At 41.3% G+C, this 14951-nt stretch overlaps 1 long non-coding RNA gene across 1 annotated transcript in view; it reads left to right on the top strand.

The window, feature by feature from the left end:
- The first annotated feature begins 13840 nt into the window (after positions 1–13840).
- Positions 13841–14951, top strand: part of LOC130681323 (uncharacterized) — a 45824-nt gene continuing 44713 nt past the window's right edge. Inside the window, exon 1 of the long non-coding RNA XR_008994376.1 lies at positions 13841–13864. This is a non-coding gene — a long non-coding RNA (uncharacterized LOC130681323). The remainder of the gene's footprint in view (positions 13865–14951) is intronic.

The following is a 14951-nucleotide window of genomic DNA, read 5'->3' as shown; positions in this document are numbered from 1 at the left end:
TTTCTCTACTAATGTTATCTAAGCTTTGCTATTACACTTGCACAATTCATTCAGTCCTGCAATTCGAACCTAGAATTTATCCTTGTTGCCTTTTTCACCCCACCCTCCATCAAAAGAACTCCAACAAATCCCATCAAGCTTAACGCCAATTTAGATGTAGCACACATACCTACCTCCTTTCTCTGTTCTGCACCCTCATCTCTCATCACTCTGTGCAGACTGCCTTTACCTCTCACCTAGACTCCTACACCAGCCTCCTAACTGACCTGTCCACTGCCACCTTGTCTCCTTCCAAAATATCTGCCCACAGTCAGAGTGGCGAGGTCCTGTCTCTCCCCTGCATAAAATCCTCTGGTTGCTTCCCATTGCATTAGGAATAAAATTGCAAACCTCCTGTGAACTAAAAGGCTGGATGTGATGTGGCCTTCCCTATTGTCTCCCATGCTTACTGAGCTCTAGCCACATGCATTATCTCTTACCTTCAGACCTGTGCACAAACTGTCCTCTTCCTAGGGTTGTTCTCCCTCTTTTTTTAGTGTGACCAACTTCATGTCCCCTCACAATTTGTATGTTGAAGTCCTGTCAGAATGTATCCTTATTTGGAGACAGGGCCTTTACAGAGGTTATCAAGTTAAAGTAAGGTCACTAGAGTGGGCCCTATTCCAGGATGATTGGTATCTTTATAAAATGGGGAGAGTTTGGATGGAGACAAGGATAGAGGGAAGATAATGTGAGAGACCTAGGGAGAAGATGGCCGTCTCCAAGATGAGAAGAACTACCTGAAGACCCTCCTGTCACAATCCTCAGAAGGAACCAGCCCTGCCAACACCTTGATCTGGGACTTCTGGCCTCCACAGTGACACAATAAACTTCTGTTTAAGCCATCCGGTCTGTGGTACTATGACAGCAGCCTGAGGAAACCAAGACACCACCCTTCAGGTTCTCGAGTGTCCTCTCTTCATGGAGGACTGCCGCCTGCCTTCCTGGAGTAGATCCCCATTAACATCTCTCTCTGCCCCGTGTGGCAGTCATTCTAACTGGGTAATCCATCAACTCATTCTGTATTTGCTGACACCCTTGCAGGTAGAAGAGCCATATAACTATACCCCCAATAAAAGCAGCAGCAGTAATTTCAGCCCAAGTCAGTGGAAAGTCCATTAACATTCCATTCTCTCTCCTCTCTGCTGGTGTGTGGAGAGGTGCCCTGCATTACAGGACAGCAGACCTTTTGAAATTGCGAAGACGGTGAGGATGCTTTTGTCTTTACCTCTATCACCACACTTCCTTTCATCATTGTTATCAGTGGCACTAACATTGCAGTTAGGCAAGAAGAAAGAGAAAAGGATTGGAAAAAGGTGACATTTTTGGCAGATGTAGCTATGTACATAGAAAATCCAAAAATAGCTACAGATAAATACCAGAATTGAGAGTTTAGTAAGAATATTCAGTGTTGGAATATCAATGGAATTTTGACATACTAGTTTCAACGGTTTTAAATTTATAGAAACTACCATTGTGTAAAAACTGATAAATTGATGGAGATATTCATTGCAGTAGAAAACCAGTATGAGATGAGTAGGCAATTCATATATTCAGAGGGCCAGTGTGTATACAAAAAATGGTTTACCTCATTAGTCATAAGGAGAACATAATTAAAACAAAAGTGAGATACCATTATACTCTCAACAATGATTAAAATTTTAAAGATTGGCAGTTTCAAGTTTAAAGATTTAAAAAAATTTTCATAATACTGTGGGTGGTAGTATAAATGGCACAATCATTTTGGAAAACTGCTCAGGCATCATTTGTAAAAGTCGGATACATGCTTACCCTGTGATCCAGCTGAAATAGGTGTACACTTGAATTAGGAGATGTGCAAGAATGCTCATGGCAGCTTTCATCATAATAGCCAACAACCAGAGTAACTCATATATCCATCAACTAATGAATGGACAAATTGTGGGATAGTCCTAAAATGTGGTATAGTCACATGATAGAGTACTATAGAACAATAAAAACGAAAACAGCTACACTCAACAATTTGGACAACACTGACATACAGCAAGGGGAGCCAAAGAGAATAATACATGATTCCAGTCATACGAACTTAAAACAGGATATTACTTAGGTAGTAAAACTGTAACCAATTGCCATAACAATCAGAGTGGTCACATTTGGGGCAAAGGAGAGCTTTATGTCTAGAATGAAGCATTCAGGGAGCTGCTGGGCTGGCAAGCTTCTGTGTTCAGTCAGGGTAGGTAGGTGCCAGTTCACTTTACCAGAATTCTGTAAACTGTACATTTATGTATTTTTCTTTGTGAAGCATTTCACAATGAAAAAGGTTTTTAAAAAACCCTGATTTCTTTTGTTGGAATCCCAGTAATTGATTCTAAAATTAAGTGCCAAAACCTTTTCTCTCCAAAAAAATAATTTGCATGCTTGCTCTGCAAAACAATGGGAACCATACAATCTAATGTTTCACTTTTTTTTTCATTAGTTGGCAGGGAAGCAGAGCCTCAGTTAGTGCTCCAGTGGAAAATTCAACTCCTCTCAGACCTCTAGTCTACACAATTCTTTGCTTCTCTTAATTGTCTGTATTTGTATGTTTTAAAGACTCCTCTTGGTGTTTTAATACTGTAAGTTTTCTTTGGGGAAGTAGGTGGGAAAATCTTTAAAATTTTCATCAAAGTTGCAACATTGCGTGGAATAGCGGGTAAGAGCAAGGACTCATGACACCTACTAGCTGTGTGAATTACTTTTCTGAGTTTCAGTTTATTCACCTGCTAAATGGAGACAATAATGTTACCCATGGTTACATACGGTTGTATGGATTAAATGTGTGTGTGGAAGAGTGCTGTACCACCCAAAGCATGCTACAGATTCAGCACAATCCCTATCAAAATACCAATGACATTTTTTCACAGAGGTAGAATAGATAATCTTGAAGTTTGTATGGAACCCTAAAAGACCCTGAATAACAAAGCAGTCTTGAGAGAAAGAACAAACCAGGAGGTATCATGCACTCTAATTTCAACCAATACTACAAAACGAGTAACTGTGGTACTGGCACAAAAAATAGACACAAAGACCAATGGAACAGAATTCAGAGTCCAGAAATCCACATTTTTATGGTCAATATATGACAAAGGAGGCAAGAATATACAATTTGGAAAAGCCAGTCTCTTCTATAAATGGTGGGAAAACTGGACAGCTACATGCAAAAGAGTGAAATTCTTTACTGTCTTACACAATACACAACAACTCAAAATGGATTAAACACCTAAATATAAGACCTGGGACCATAAAACTCCTAAAAGAAAACATAGGCAATAAACTCTTGAGCCAGCATTAGCTATTTTTTTTCTGGATATCTTTTCCCAGGCAAGAGGAAACAAAAGCAGAATTCAACTAGGTGGGACTTCATCAAACCAAAAAGCTTTTGCTTCCTTTAGACAGTAAAGGAAGCCATCAATAAAGGGGCAACCCACTGAATGGGAGAATATTCTTACAAATGATATATCCAATAAGGTGTAAATATCCAAAGTACATAAAGAACTTATACAACTTAACACCAAAAAAACCCAAATACTCCCATTAAAAAATGGGCAGAGGACATTTTTTCCAAAGACAGATGACCAACAGGCACATGTAATGATGCTCAACATCATTAATCATCAGAAAATGCAAATCAAAATCAGTGAGATACCACCTAATACCAGTCAGAATGGCCAGTATCAGACAGATAAGTGTTGGTGAGGATGTGGAGAAAAAGAAACCACACTGATGGTGGGTGTATAAATTGGTGCAGCTACTGTGGAAAACAGTATGGACGTTCCTCAAAGAATTAAAAATAAAAATACCATATGACCCAGTAATTTCAATTCTGGGGATTTACCCAAAGAAAACAAAATCACTAATTTGAAAAATTATCTGCACCTCTATGTTCACTGCAGCATTATTGACAATAGCCAAGACATGGAAGCAACTGAAGTGCCCATCAATAAATGAATGGATAAAGAAGGTGTGGTATATATACACAGTGGAATACTACTCAGTTATAAAAAAGAAATCGTACCATTTGTGACAACATGGACGGATCTAGAGGGTATTATGCTAAGTGAAATAAGACAACAAATAACCATATTATTTCACTGATACGCAGAATCTAAAAAAATAGATTCATAAATACAGGGAACAAACTGGTGGTTGCCATAGGGCTGGGTAGTCGGGGGGAGGGATGGGCAAAATAGGTGAAGGAGATAAAAAGAGATGAACTTCTAACTCTCAGAAAAGAAACAATTCAGAGATGAGAAAAAAAATACAATTACTTTTTTGTGAGAAAAATAGGCAAAATACTACATCTATGAAATAATATTGTAAAAGGAATATTCTGAGACCAAGGAACTAAGGAATGAAAGCTGTGATAGTTGATGTTACAAATTCAATACAAGGTCTAAAAAGATTGAGACAAGGAATTCTTAGAGCTGAAGAAACAGCTGAAAAGATAGGCAATAGAAAAAATAATCAGAGGATTAATTCAGCTAATCCAAAATTTGATTACTCCCAGGAAGAAGAGAGAAGTGGAGGAGAGAAAATTAATACAGAAACAATACAAGAAACTCACCATTTTGGTTTGCCACAATTTTGAGCTGGTTTTCTTTCATGTGCAAGACAAGGATTGGTACTCGGATGGAGCTGGGGAGCATTCCCGTAAGACAGGAACATGGAGGTGACTTGGAGCTTCCTGGTTACCCAGAGGGCGCATTCTTGGCAGTGTGGCGGGGGCAGACACCAAGTGGAGAACTCTGAAGAGCAAATGGGAAGTTGGGAAGTGGAAGTACTTGATGAGAACACATCCTTTCAGGAGTTTTTCAGTGAAAAAGGAAACAGAAATCAGCTGATAGGTCTCAGGATTAAGGGCAAATATATTTTAAAGGTTAAGAGACGTAGAGCATGCTTATATGCTGATAAAATTTTTAAAGTAATGAAGTCACAAGTGTATTCTTATTTTTTAGGTAAACAAAATACTACATTTATAGTTAATAAATAAAAGGAAAACGGAGAAGAATATTTTCCAGTTCAGGTGCCCCAAGCACCTTGACATCAATGATGGACATGATTTCAATTCAAAGGATTATAGGAGGTGGGGAGGATAGGACTTTTTCAAGTACCCACCTCAGTTCTGCCTGGTTACATAATGAACATGAAAATAGCCATAGACTTATTCTGGTCATCAATGGACTTTCTAGAAAAAAGTTTAGTTCTCCTACAATGTTTTCAGTGATTTATTGGATCACTGGTACACTGATTGGATTAGCCCACGTTAAAGGCCAGTACTTTCATTACCCACTTGCTTCACAAGTAATTTACACATTCACGGCTCCATACACACTGACAATACGCCTGGGATACGCAGCACCTGCAGCAAGGGGGTGGAGGCAGGCTGCCAGGAAGACCAAGTCCACCCGCCCTCGTGGCGCCCAGCGGCGGGAGGGGTTGGACACCGTGTCAGACCCGCTGGTCTGACACACACGAGTGTTTGTCGTAGGCACAGCACAGCACAGCACGGTCATCAGGACAAGGCCAAGCGGCAGAGAAGATAGCATCACTGGGAAGGCGGGGCCTCACCCGTCCAGCAGCTCTGGGAAGGGCCACTGCTCGGTGCTTAGGAGTCCCTCCCCGAACAGGGGAACGCCGAGGCTGCCTCTTCAGCTCAAGGTGACTCTCAACGACCTCAAGCCTTTTTCTTGACATAACTGCCCTGGTCATTCTGCCAAACTCTACCACTGATACTCTATGGAATCTGCGTGAAGAACCAAACATGTTACTCGCACAAGCAGGCAAAGGGCCAGGGCCACTGTTATATTGCCCACCATTATCCTTGCCTCCCCCCACCCAGCACTGATGGCAGCATGAGCGTCCGGGCTCTGTCCCGTACCACAGGGGACGGGCATCCTGGCCCCAGGGGGATGTCTCAGCCCCTCGGCACCCCTCCTGTTCAGGCACTGAAGGGCCAGAGGCAAGAGGCAAGAGGCGGCAGCTGGGGACACCGCAGAGACTGGGCCTGCCAAACTGTCGTTTGAAAATTAGAGCCGTGTTGGACTGGGTGTTACTGGAGCTTCCCGAAAGGCATAGTTTACTGCTTGGCAGTGACTGCTTCACTGGAAGAATCTGATTCAGCTTCATCCGCAATCTGCTGTGCTGAATATTCTCTCTGTATAAAATACCTTCTATTTCAATAACCATCAAGGGAAAATACATGAAGAGTGCAAGGGGCAGTAATGACCAAGAAGCACTTCCCAGGCACAGAGAATGTTCCTACGCAGTAAATAATTTTATTCTATTTTTCCCAATGCAAATAAGAATGGAAATTTAACATGGTCATTTCTGCCACGGAACAGGCTTTTGTAATTGCTGCCAAGTTCTACAATAATCATAAATGCCTCTCATTCATTCTTCCCATGCTGAGGTTTGATCCTTACGTTTCCTCACAGTAGGTCAGAACTAAGAATGTGCTGCCTTTTTATCTCAGCTAGAATTCAACCCTTTTACAGCTTTCATTAAGAAAAAAAAGTGCAGCAGGCTAAAACCTTAGGTTCCGACCTGACTTTAGACAGCTGGAGATCTTGGGCCACGCTTTCTCAGAAGCAAGCATACTGAAGCGGAGACTCCTGGAGGCAGTGATCTTCAGTCCTGCCCTGGCTGGGGGAGCTCAGGCCAATTACTTACCTTCTCTGGGCCTCAGTTTCCTCCTTTGGGAAACTGGAGAATCTCTGAGGTTCCTTCCAAATCTCAGTGACAGAATCCTGTGATATGTAAGTAGCACCAACTAAAACAGGTCGCTCCAGGAGACCTTTAAAGGAAGAATGACCCCTACAGCTTTCTAGTTTCTTAATAGACACTCAAAAAAGGAAAGTAGAATGGCATCTACCCCTGAGTAGATAGATACCACCTAGGCAGAATGAAGGAAGAAATCGGTACTAAGGAGCCTGACATGCTAAAAAGACAGAGGTTGCCTGCCAGCATGTGTTCGCCTTGATTTGCTGAACCAACTGGCTCTCAGGAGTCCACAGAGCTGGGAAAAGACATCGTGTTAAGTCTGGCACCCTATTTAGTTCCAATGCAGTTTTTGTTCTGGGCTTTGCCCCAAACCAGAAGAAAAATTATATTCCTATAAATTCAGAGTGTTAAGATTATTCTCTTTGGTTCATCAACCCTGTTTTTTTGGTATGGAATGAAATTCAAAATTCAAAATTCAAAATTATGGATTTTCTTCAAAGCCCAAGATTTAAGTCAAGAGTTTACAAAAAAATTTTTCCAGTGACTGTGAGAAATAATTTACATATAAATTGTGTCCATTTAAAGTGAATGATTTGGTGAGGGTTGACAGACTTGCTTGTGAAACTACCATCACAATCAAGATAGAGAACATCTTCTTCACCACCAAAATCTCTTACACCCTTTTGCAGTCCACAGGCAACCACTGACCCGCTTTCTGTTTCTGTTGTTTGCCTTCTCTGATTTTACATATGGGGGATCATACTACACGTACTTCAATGTCTGGTTTCTTTCATTCAGTGTAATGAGACTGTCAGGTTGACGCATGTATCAGTGGTTTATCCCTTTTTATGGCTAAATGGTAATCGATTGTATGGATGTAGTACATTTTGTTTATTCAATCACTTCTTAATGGGCATTTGGGTTATTTCCAGTTTGGGGCTACTATGACCAAAGATTCATGTGCAAGTCCTTGAGAGGTCCTGTTTATATTTCTCTTAAGTGTACAACTAGACTGGATCATATGGCAGGTGTACGTTAAAATATAGTTCACAAAATTTTGAGATAATAAATGATTACACACCTTTGCCCTCGGGTGAGAGAAATCTTAGATTTTCTTTAGAGGCATTGATTCTTAATCCTGCCCTTCTCTGGAATACAGTGAATATTCCAGAGACAGAAGAAGAGGTTGGAACAAGCCATAGACCATTTCTCCCACTTGCAGCGGAGGAGACTGAGGGCTGGAGAGATGAAAGGGCTGGCCAAAAACAGTTGCAGGGCGTGTTAAAGATGCTGGCCAGTCCCGAGTGTGAAGAACACTGGCAAATACAGGTACGTAGACCTCTGTGTGGAAGGAAGTGTCAAGAGTAGCTGCACAGCTCTGAGATCTGGCTCACATGGTCACATTTGTGGACTGGCACAATGATCTGTCACTGATCTAGTCATCATTTACATTGGATGACATTTATCTTCTACCTAGAATCTGGTGGAAAATAACAGTTTTTAGCATGAGCTTCTGGCAAAACCCCAGAAACCTCTGGGACTGAACAGACATGTACAGAGACCGCCCCTTCTCCCAAGGCCAGCATTGTTTACTCAGAGGGCTGGGCCCTTTGGAAATGGAGCAAGTCAACACCTTTATGAACACAATTTCATGGCCTTGCCACATGCAAGGTGAGCGATGAATTTGACTGAATTCGTTCCAGAGGAATCCAGTGCGGAAATATTTGTTCCCCTTTTCATTCCTGTTTGTAACAAGAATGGAATAAAATTAACTAACTGTGTCTCTTTCTTAATCTAAAACAAAGCCTAACAAAATTCTAATTTTAAATTCTAATTTAAAAAATCAATTCATGTTATTCATGTTTGCTCTCTATTCTCAATACTAAGCATGATTCTTGAAGGGATATTTGTAAAGTCATCTTTAGCAATAACAGCAAATCTTACTTTAGGTGGGACATCACTGGATGCATGACTTCTTAAGTGTCACAATCAGAAAACTCATATTTAAAGGAAAAAAACGTCTCTTGAAAGCACTTAACTATAACCCAACAACAAATAAACACTTTCCTCTCAGAAAAAAGCCACTTTGAGAAAGATTTTGTGATACGAAAAGAACATATTGGTCAAGTCTTTCTTGGTATGACTCTTATTTTTATGATATACAAAGTAAAAAGAATTGGAATGAAATTCAGAAGTTCTTTGAACCAAATAATGAAGAGGATGAAATAAGTTTAGTGAAAAGTACTATCTTCATAACACTGACTAATTTTTCAGTTTTTTTCAAAGGGAGCCTGGGCTCTGCAGAGAAAACAGAAGCCCCCATCATCACTGCAGTTGGTTTTATAGCTTGAAGATTGAGTCTTATGAGCATTTCTGGTTTTTATACTTCTCCATAGTGCCATGTTTTTAAGGAACCGATACATATTCTGGCTCTGAAGATCCACTGCCAGTTACTGGTCTGCAAAAAAAATAAAACCTGTCTCAGTATTCAGACAAGGTGCAACTAAAATCTGCATTTTGAAATCTGGGGTCCCAGCAAGGCCAAAGTGTGGGGGGGAGTTCTTTACGGGGGAAGTGTGTGGGGGAAGGCAGGAGGAATAAGGTTGTATCATCACCTTTGTCACTGCTGACCCCCTGCTTATTTGATCATGGTTCTAACAACCCTGGGACTCTATCCAGAAGGTTGGGGAGATGGGATTAGGGGTACTCCCTAGAAGGGGTACTAAGTGCTATCAGCATACTGCCAGCATTTTTAGTCTCCAGAACTCCAGGGTCTGATTTTCCAAAAGCCTGTCCCTGTCCCTAAGGGTTCTCTGGGTCCATGTGAATTAGCTTATCCTGGAACAGGGAGGAAATCATATTTAGAATGTAGCGTAATCACTGCATGCAACTTTCTTGCATGTATTTCCCTGTTATATATGAAGTAGGCATCTCAGGAATCAATGCATTAGATGGCAGGTTTGCACACTACATTGAGCTCTTAGCTCTGTTTCCTTCCCCCCCCAAAGTAATAGCACAGTCCTGGGATCAGATAAGAAACCAGGAAACAGAAAGGATTGAATGAATCATGGTGAGCAGTTCAGAAATCTTCCCAAGGACCTTACCCTAGACACTTCAGTAACAGCCACTTGACCTCAATCTTGCTCTAGCCTCTTACATGAGTAGTCAAGTCCATTGTTTTTTTCATTGTCTTTCTGTGTCTCTTTCTCTTATTGCTGAAGTTGGTAAAGAAAAATGTACCTCTTAGAGAAAAACCGGAGTTAAGTCGATGTGAGTTCAAACTGGATTCCCTCCTTTGCTGATTATTATGGCGTTGGATGACGACTGGTTTCCCGGAGTCTGGATGCTTATATGTGAAGTAGTCACTTCTCACCTTCTCGGGGCTATTGGAAGGCCCAGTACATGCTATGTGGTTAATAAAAGTTCATACACTTTTCCTCAGAGCTATTACTCTTTTAAATAGAGTGGAATCAATTAAAACTAGAATTATAGGGTTTGAGACGTCTTGGCTTAATGAACAAATCATTAGCCAACAGGAGAATTCAGACCTTTTCTCTCTGTTGGAACCCAAGTGAGTACTTAGCAGACACTGGCTGAAGGCCTAGGCTACATTAAGTCCTGCAAAGAGTGCTGTTCAAAGGAGGGTTTCATCCAACTTTCAGTTCTGGTGGCCCAGGGCCAACCTAGTTCAGAGAATTAAAGCAAAGGTGATTGGAAACTGCACTCTAACCCATTGCATATGGCATAATGATTAATTTAGTACTCAATCAAGGAGAAGAAGGGTTGCACGGTGTGTTCCTCACTCTCTGAAGGAGACTGCAGGTTCTTGGGGAAAAATTTGGTCTTGACGAATTGTCTTTCAACAGTTCATTCTTCACTTTGGAGGGAAGCCTTTTCTATCTTCCCAGTTGGTGATGGTTAACGTAGATCCTAGCCCTAAAAAAGATCTGATAGTCAAAGGTGTGAACAAAAGCATGCCCTAGTATAAACCCAGCATGGTGCAGGGAAGCATATGCATTATTTATTGAGTTCTTGCTCATGATAGTTCAACAGTCAGATCAAGAAGCTTGTTATCAGCTCTGACATGGGATTTAGAGAAGGAAATTTTATACTAATGAACTTACAAATGATTAGTGGCCGTACTTCTAACCAACATGGCTATGATAGATAAGCACATGAAAGAGGAAAGCTTCCTGATAGCACTTCGCTGGGATAATCTTGTTTCCTTAATGCCTTATTTTCTCGAGCAATCAAATGTTTAAGTTTTGCTACTATTGTTGATATATGGTTGACTATCGCTATATCCTATTGATTTGGTATAAAGTTAAATGATAGACATTATCAATTTATCTTGCATCACCTGCTGGTTCTTCTCTAGGCCGTGTTGGACCTGTCTTGGAGTGGGAGCAAGTAAATTCTAAGGTGAGATTTCTGGAGGGGTGGCCGGTGAGTAAAATTGTAGTATTTCCAGAATATCTCACCTGGCTGTAGTTTATCATCTGCATATCAATAGGTGTTCAGAGGTGGAAAGAAGTATGGCTTTAGTGCATTTGCATTATTCCTCAAGGGTGGAGAGAAGTTCATCCCCGTATCAGTGGGTAAATTACCTGCGCAGGGAGGGCTTATTTGTACCTGAGAGGTGAGGGGAGGGCTGGTTTTGCTTCTTCCAGAGCAGAGAAGAGATGGTCCTGGACTGCAGTTTAGAGGCAATAAACAGGTTTTAAACTTTATTTCTCCTTTTGATTGATTTCGGTTTTTAGAGGTATTTTGCCCCAGGATTTCCTCTTCCCAGACTTACAAAGTCATTATCAATTTATCTGGCATCACCTGCTGGCTCTTCTCTAGGCCCTAGAAGGGCTTTCTAGGGCTCTGGTCCTTCCTCTTCAGCAAAACTGAACTTACTTTTCTTCAGACCAAATATAAAATACACTCTGCCCGGCAGCTGGGCATTGGCCTTATCGATTCATGATAAACTCGGCCAGAGTTTCCCTTCAGCCACTTCCTCCCTGGGGTTCTGAGTTTCATTCAGTGTGAAGGTAGTTGGGAGGCTGTGAGAGTGGCGGGTTCTGGTTCTGACCTGCCTCTTATTGATGCTGACATTTGTGGAGACAGGTGGGCTCCTTCCTGCCCTGGTCCTGGCACCTCTGCCATCGCGGTACATCTGCACAGGTGAGCCTGTCCCAAATCAGTGGCTCCCTTGCCAATTGCTTCTGCACCTGCTAGAGGGGGTGGGGCAGGAAACATTTTCAGGTGCTTCCCGATGCCATTCTGGGTTCCAAACTTGTTGGGGGCTCTCTTAGACGCACCACATTGCCATTTCTGTTCGGTGGCTGCTAGGGGAGTTCTTTTGTAGACAAAACCTGAAAAATGAAGCATGGATGTCCTCTGTTCTTTGATCCTCCATCCTGTCTGGGGGTCCACTTATTTGTGCCCCTGACTCAGGTCTGACGCTGTGCTCAGGGCACCTCCTTAGTAATACCCACCACCCTTCAATTCTTCCTTGTCACATGTAGGGGGAGGGCTCTCTCGCTCTCTTTTTTTTTTAATCTCGCTTGAGAAGAGAAATTCAAAAGTAGAGAATTGACTCATTATGCATTAACAACCCAATCCTCAGGGCTGGAGAAAAGAATGCTTTTGCTGTTGCCTGAACTTGGTGTTGGGAGAAAAGGAAGGAAGCAGTAAAAGACAGGAAAGCAGAAATTAAAAATTTCAAAGTATCATCCCATCACATACCTCCTGAACATCTCTCATATTTAGTTCAGATGTTTTTGCATCATTTCCAGTTTTTTTTTTTCACCTCTTACCTGGATTGCTACAATTAAAAAAAAAGGCCTGAAACCTAAATCTGGTCTTAAAAGAACGTTTCTTAATCTTCTTTTTTCCGCCAGATTTTATATAATTAACATATGCCATGGTGCAAGTTTAAGGTATACAAAGTTGATCTGACATTTGCACATATTATGGAATGATCCCCACAATACAGCCAGGTAACATCTCAGTCACCTCTTGAATTCACTCTTGATGCTGTGGCTGGAGTGATTTACTGTCTCTGAAATGTAAATCTAGTCATGTGACTTCCCTCCTCCAAGGTTTTTGTGGCTTTTCATGGCCTTTGGGGAAAGTCAGAACTCCCCCGTCACAGGCTGAGGCCCCCAAGCCCGTCCGCCACATCTGCCCCGGTGCCCCACGCTAGGCCCCAGACGGGTCTGCCAGGGCTTTAGGCTGACTGTGAGTGTGGCTCTTTTTTCTTGTGATGTACCCTTTCCCCAGGCTCTCCACTGATGCACCTCAGTCTTCAAGGTGGGCATCTATTTGTGCTTCATGCCTCAGCTCAAACCCCATCTCCTCAATGACACTGACTAACTGCCCTCTTCTGTGTGTTCACCAGCAGCTATGGCTCCTTTCATAATAATGTCAATGTCTCACTGCGCTTACTGGTTAACATGTACACTTCCTTCATTAGACTATAAGCTGTTTGAAGGCAGGGGCTGTGTCTTATCCTGTTTGTATTCCCAGTGCCTAGAAGTCCCTTGTGACATTGAAGGTGCTCATAAAGTATATCACTGAATAGCAAGCTGGCAGGGGATGTTACCTGGAGCAAAGCCATGAAAAGAGTGACAAAAAGCTTGTGGTATAAAGGGTGACACTGTCTGGATACACCACAGTTTAAGCATCTCCCTACTTTTCCTTCCCTTTTTAATCCTAGCCTTTCCCTCCCCACTTTGAAGGCTGCAGAGCACAGCACTCGGCGTTTTAAACTCTCGTGTACATGCTTGGTGGTCGTCCAGGGATCCCCAGATGGTGGCACTGTACAACAGTTGCTGGACTTCCCTAAGCAAAGGTTAAAATTCACATTGGGTGTCCTCTCTTTCCTAACGCAGTAAGCATGTCCTGTCATTCAACACACCTATGGAGTGAATACTACATTCAAAGCATGTTGCTGAGTAGTGCTTGTAATTTAGAGAGATTTTCATCAAGACCAGGTAAAACTTCTATTCTTTGAATTTTAGTTCTCAGGAATATTCATTCATTCATTCAGAGCTCCTTCTGATGGGGGAATATAAGAGCCACTGTGGGGTATTTGGTAAGTGAATACTAATCAACCTTGAATATTCCTAATATTTAACAAAGTAGTCTCAAGGTCTGCAAGAAGACAGTAGAATAAAAATGAAAAGAAAAACTATGGGAGTGCTTAAACTGTGGTATATCCATAAAATGGAGTACTCTGAAGGAGTTAAAAGCACAAAGCATGTCTGTATGTACCAACTTGGACAGATCTTCCAAAGAGATTAGGTAAAAAAACAGCAAATTATAGAACAAGACACGCTATATGTTAAAATTTATGTATTTCCTTCCCCAAAACAATCAGATCTTTCTATAAGCACACATATGCTACATATAAGAATGCTGAAAGGAGATATTAAATAGATTATAGTAGTGATTTCTAGAGATGGAACTGAATCATCAAGGGTGACTTTTGTTTTATCTGTATTATTAAAAATGTTTGCAAAATAAAGTGCATATAAACTACTCACATATTTTTTTTCTAAGGAAGGATAGAAGTAGGGAGATAGTCAAAGATATAACACCATTCTGAAATGGAAAATGAACAACTTTTCTCATTAAGTGACAGGTTTGTTAATTGATCGACTTTTGTACCTGCCTTCTTTAAAAAGTCTGCAGTTCACAGATGGGGCACGATGGAGTGGGAAGGGCACAGGATTAGCAGGCAGAGGACCTGTGTTCTATTCCTCATCTGCCTCTTACTTGGCCAATCACTTAATCTTGCTGAATCTCAGACTCTATAAAATCTACAAAATGGGGATAAAAATAACACTTAGGTCATGAAATTGTAAAAATTTGTTGTGAACTATTGTGAGATGGCCACATGCCACAGACTGTGAAGTTCTATGTTTTATTACTATTATATAGAACACAGGATATTAATGCACTGAATGTACTAAAAACACAGGCTCTGCTAAAGGAGACCCAGATTAATCACTAGATAGAAAAATATGAACAGAAGTGGTTTAAAAGTTAGTTTATTTGACAATTCACAAGTGATTTGAAAATTTTATGGAATTATCTGGAGCTAAATTTGGAAACCTGTAGCTCCTCCTTTCTTCCCGGAGTATCTAACATGCTCTAATTTGTTGCCCAAGTGCAAGTCA

Source organism: Manis pentadactyla, chromosome 2, assembly GCF_030020395.1.
Source record: "Manis pentadactyla isolate mManPen7 chromosome 2, mManPen7.hap1, whole genome shotgun sequence".
NCBI lineage: Eukaryota > Metazoa > Chordata > Mammalia > Pholidota > Manidae > Manis > Manis pentadactyla.
The sequence above is the reverse complement of the archived record's forward strand: the minus strand, read 5'-3'. Positions and strand labels throughout refer to the sequence as shown.